The 5,519-nt window shown below is 39.4% G+C and overlaps 1 pseudogene; it reads right to left on the reverse strand.

Annotated features, from left to right (window-relative positions):
* Nucleotides 1-727: 727 nt before the first annotated feature.
* Nucleotides 728-5,519, reverse strand: part of LOC102820596 — a 145,156-nt pseudogene continuing 140,364 nt past the window's right edge.

Below are 5,519 nucleotides of genomic sequence, written 5' to 3' on the forward strand. Positions count from 1 at the left end.
GCCAGGTGACTGGTTTTCAGAGTTGGGGAGTGCCTCTGCACTATGACTCCAGCATGCCCCCTGGGCCTGAGACTAGAGTGTCTGGCATGATGAGTAGGACAGTAGAGGTAGGGTTTCCAGCAGCAGACAGGACTCTGGAGACAGAGAGATAACCATGGTAACCAGCAGGCAGTTCTGCAGGGGCTGGGGGTGGCGGGGTGGGAGGGTAAAGGAATGGTTAGGTTTCTCGGCTGGAGGGATGTCTGAATCCCAGGACAGGTTTGCAAGTACATCCAGAGAATCACATCAGGGTCTATTCCTCGGGAGAAATGAGGGAAAGACTGCACCCCAGGGTGTCAGGGGTGTCACTCAGGGATTCATGTCAGGGACCCTGCTCTATTGGCACTGATGTACTGCCTAGGTTCAGAGACAAGCGGACAGGGACCATAGGATGCGGCGGCGTAGGCAGACGAACCCAGGTCTTGTTGGGTCTGCAGAGCCTTTTTATTGAGTGCTTAGTATGATATAAAACCCCCTAGACTTAATATAATCATTATGTAAAATACATAGAGGAATACTGTTTTCTTTCAAAATATAAAATAAGTAAGCAAGACTTGAAAATAGGTATGTTTCCATTAAATAAACAAAAATGAAAAATAAATTTTGTTTCCATTATCATTTGAAGAAGGGAAATGTTCAATTTAAACAATATTCAATTATTAAATTAAAAAAAATATTATAAAAATATTTAACTTTCAGAATCTTCAAGGTTTATGTTGCTGCCAAATTTTGCATATAACTGAACTTTCAAATCTGCTAACACCTGCTGAATTGATTCCACTCTGACCTGTAAAGTGTCAATTTTTTCTTGCAATATTTTCTTTGCTTCTCCCAACTTTTCTTGTGTTTCCTCTTGAGAGTGACTAATAAACACATCACCAACTTGATGTTGTTGTTAGGTGCTATCGAGTCAGTACCAACTCATAATGACCCAGTGCAGAACAGAATGAAACACAGCCCTGTCCTGGACTAACCTCACAATCATTGCTATGCTTAAGCCCACTGATGCTGCTACTTTGCCAATCCATCTTGCTGGGAGTCTTCCTTTTTTCCCTGACCATCCATCTTTTCAAACATGATATCCTTCTACAGTGACTGGTCCCTCCTCACAATATATCCTAAGTATGCGAGACGAAGTCTGATCATCCTGGCTTCCAACGAGCACTCTGGCTATACTGGATCTAGTATAGATCTGTTTGTTCTTGTGGCAGTCCATGGTACTTTCAATATTCTACTCCAACATCATAACTCAAATGCATCAATTCTTATACGATCTTCCTTATTCACCATGCAAATTTTGGTAGCGTAATGGTTACGAGTCGGGCTGCGAACCTTAAGGTCAGCGGTTCGAAACTACTAGCTGCTCCGCAGGAGAAAGATGAGGCTTTCTACTCCTGTAAAGATTTACACCCTCGGAAACCCTGTACAGGGTCGCTATGGGTCGGAACCGACTCGAAGGCACTTAACAACAACAACAACAATGAGGTTACTGAAACTATCATGGCTTGAGTCAGGTGCATCTTAGTCCTCAAACTGACATCTTTGCTCACAACACTTTAAAACGGTATTATGCCTAATGGAACATATAGTTTGATTTCTTAACTGCTACTTCCATGAGTGTTGATGGCTGATCAGAGAAAAATGACATCTTTGACAACTTCAATCTTTTCTCCATTGATAAGACTGTTGCTTATTGGTCCAGTGTCAAGGATTTTTGTTTTCTTTACATTGAGATGAAATCTATACCAAAGGCTGTGGTCTGTGATCTTCATCAGTAAGTATTTTAAGTTCTCTTCGCTTTCAACAAGCAAGGTTGTATCAGCTGCATATTGCAGGTTGTTAATGAGTCTTCCTACAATCCTGATGCCACACTTTTCTTCATAGAACCCAGCTTCTTGGATTATTTGTTCAGCATATATGTTGAATAAGTATGGTGAAAGAATAAAATCCTGTCATATACTTTTCTTAATTTTAAATCATTTGGTGTTCTCTTGTTCTGTTCAAACACCTGCCTCTTGGTCTGTGTACAGGTTCCTCATGAACACAATTAAGAGCTCTGGAATACTCATATTTTGCAATATTGTCCATAGTTTGTCATGATCCACACATTTGAAAGCCTTTGTATAGTCAATAAAGTAAATGTCTTTCTGGTATTCTTTTCTTTCAGCCAAGATCCATCTGATGTCTGCAATGATATCCCCTGTTCCACGTCCTCTTCTGAACCCAGCTTGAGAACCCAATTCTCTGTCAATGTATGGTGGTAGCCATTTTTGTATTGCCTTTAGTAAAACTTTACTGTCATGGGAAATCAATGATATTGTCCAATGATTTCCACATTCCATTGGGTCACCTCTCTTTGGAATGGGCACAAATACTCTTCCAGTCAGTTGGCCAGGTAGTTGTCTTACAAATTTCTTGGAATAGATGAGTGACTGCCTCCAGTGCCACCTCACTTTGCTGAAATATTTGAATTTGTATTCCATCAATTCCTGGTGCCTTGTTCTTTGCCAATGCTTTCAATGTACCTTGGACTTCTTCCTTCGTATCGTTGGCTCTTGATATACCTCTTAAATGATTGAACATCGACCATTTCTTTTTGGTACAGTGAATCTGTGTATTCCTTCCCTCTTCTTTTGATGCTTGATAAGGTGTCATTAAGCAGTTGTTGTCATCAAAAGCATGATGTCATCAAAAACATCTTATAAATTTTGTATTTGTTTCTTTTTTACTTCTATTTCTTCCTTATGCTCTGTGATTCTACTTGTATTCTGTGCACATTTGTTGATCTTTTGTTGGTCTTCAAAAGTAACAATGACATCTTTTGCATCTGCCTTCTTTGTGGCTTAGCTGATAGTAATGAGCTTTTCTACATATGTAGTCATTGGATTCCTGTGCATTCCATCTGGTGAGGTACATGTATATAGCCATCTTTTATGTTATTTATAAAAGATATTTACAGTGAACACATAATTGGTTTTGAAAAATTCTATCATGTGATCTCCTGAGTTGTTTCTATCTCCAAGGCCAATATTTCCCAACTACTGATCCTTACTCTTTGTTTCCAACCTTCACATTCCAATAACCAGTAATTATCAATACATCTTGATTGCATGTTGGATCAATTTCAAACTACAGAAGTTGGTAGAATTCTTCAATTTCATTATCACTCACTTTAGTTGCTGGTGTGTTGATTTGAATAAGAATGGTATTAACTGGTCCTCCTTTAAGCATATGGATATTATCCTATCACAGACAGCATTATACTTCAACACTTATCTTGAAATGTTCTTTTTGACTTTGAATGTGACACCATTCCTCTTGAAAGTGTTGCTCCTAACATGGTAAACAATAAGATAGTCAGATTCATAATTGCCAATACCAGTCCAATTCAGCTCATTATGCCTAGGATATTGTTCTTTATGTATTTTATTTTGTTTCTGATAACTTCTAATTTCCATAGTTGCATATTTCATACATTCCATGTTCTGATTATTAATGTATGTTTGCAGCTGTTTCTCCACATTTTGAGTTGTGCTGTGTAAGCAAATGAAGGTTCCAGAAATTTTACTCCATTCACGCCATATGGTCAACTTTACTTTGAAGAGGCAGCTCTTCTCTGGTAGTGTTTGAAGTGCCTTCACCTTGAGGGGATTATCTTCCAGCACTATGTTTGATAATGTTCTGCTATTCATAATGTTTTCATCTTCCAACACTTTTATCTTATAATGTTTTCCTTTTGTTCATAAGGTTTTCAGTGGCTAACCAAGTAGAAATTGTTCACCTTTCCTTCTTCCTTGTCTGTCTTAGTCTGGAAGCTCAACTGAAACCTGTCCACCATGGTTTACTCTGCATGTATTTAAAATACTGATGGCATAGCTTCCATCATCAAAGTGTGACACAAGTCACCACAGTATGAAAATCTAATAGACGAGTGGTGGGGCTCCTCTTAAACATGTATAAAAGTGAGATTTCCAGTCTGTATAAAGTTCTCATGTTATTTCTAATCTAGCATTTTTTTTCAAAGCTATCTGCACATTTTAAACATACATTTTTCAAATAGGCAACTGTTATGAATTGAATTGTGTCCCACCAAAATACAAGGAGTCTTCAAAAGATTCATAGGAAAATCAATAGGCAGATGCACTAAGCACACCCTCTGCAACAAAGACATGGGGAAATAAGGGCAGTAGATACAAATGGTGATTTGGAACACTGGGCTTCAAAGGATGGGACATAGAGGTGGGTTGAGTAACAACTGGACAAGGAAACAGTACAGGAGCCAAGACAGAGAAGAACAATTGGTGGAACTATAGGCTGGTATGGAATGGCATGGTCATCATGAGCTTTTGTGAATCATTGATAGAGCATCCTACAGACCCAGGATGTGGCTGGAGGCTGGTTGCAAAGGGGTGTGTGGTTTTCCCATATTCTCATGCCCTCCTGGTAACTTGGGCCAGGTCAGTCCCTGCTCTTGCCAACCTAGTGACCAGCAGCCTTGGCTCTGCCTGGAGTTAGGCACCAGGAATGTCACCCCTGCTTCAGAAGATGGATGAACCGCCCCCTGGAACTATGCTACACAAATAGTGAACAAAACCAAATTTACACTTCCAGTCTCCATCAAGTGGTGAATGCCTGAGAATATACCAAAATGCAGTCAGTCATCAATTAAACATAAATACGACCCCACAGTGTCTCAGAGAAAACAGACAATTTCAACTTATATAAAGAAACCAGACAGAATACCTCAAACAAGTGGCCAAAATACAGTCAGAAAATATGCCAGAAATGGTATTAGAAAAGTTACTTACAAAGGAGAACTAAGAAAAAGTTGTTATTTCCAGCAGAAAACATGTAGGCAAGAAGACAACGGATGACATATAAAAATTTCTGAAAGAAAATTGCCAACCAAGAATAATATATGCATACAAGCCATAACACGAGTAGATATATGCTCACTAATTTTCATAGCAGCACAATTTATAATAGCAAATAATGGAAACATCCTAAGTATACATCAACTGAAGAATGGATAAACAAACTGTGGTACATACACACAATGGAATATTATGCTTCCTTGAAGAACAACAAGGAAGCTGTAAGCTACCAAATAATGTGGATGAACCTTGAGGACATTATGTTGAGTGAAATTAGTCAGTAGCAAAAGGAGGAATACTACATAGGACCATTATTGCAAATGACTAAGAAAAAGAACCCATACTAAAAGGGGCAGGGGGATTATTTGCAGATTACTGGGATGAGGGGGGCAGGGTAAGGAGAGGGAGGGGAAGGTGGAGAACAGGGTAGGAAATAGACACAGGATAGTTTGGGTGCTGGGAAGGGGGTAATACACAAGAAGGGGGAGGGGCATGGAAGAACAAGGCAGATGGGAGAACAATTAGGCAGGTTTGCATGGGCTAAGTGGGACAGAGGTAAATAATGATGCATGTACACCCTTGAAACAACAGGGCTCTGGGATACAG

This window comes from Chrysochloris asiatica, unplaced genomic scaffold (assembly GCF_000296735.1).
Source record: "Chrysochloris asiatica unplaced genomic scaffold, ChrAsi1.0 scaffold00025, whole genome shotgun sequence".
In the NCBI taxonomy this organism is placed as follows: domain Eukaryota; kingdom Metazoa; phylum Chordata; class Mammalia; order Afrosoricida; family Chrysochloridae; genus Chrysochloris; species Chrysochloris asiatica.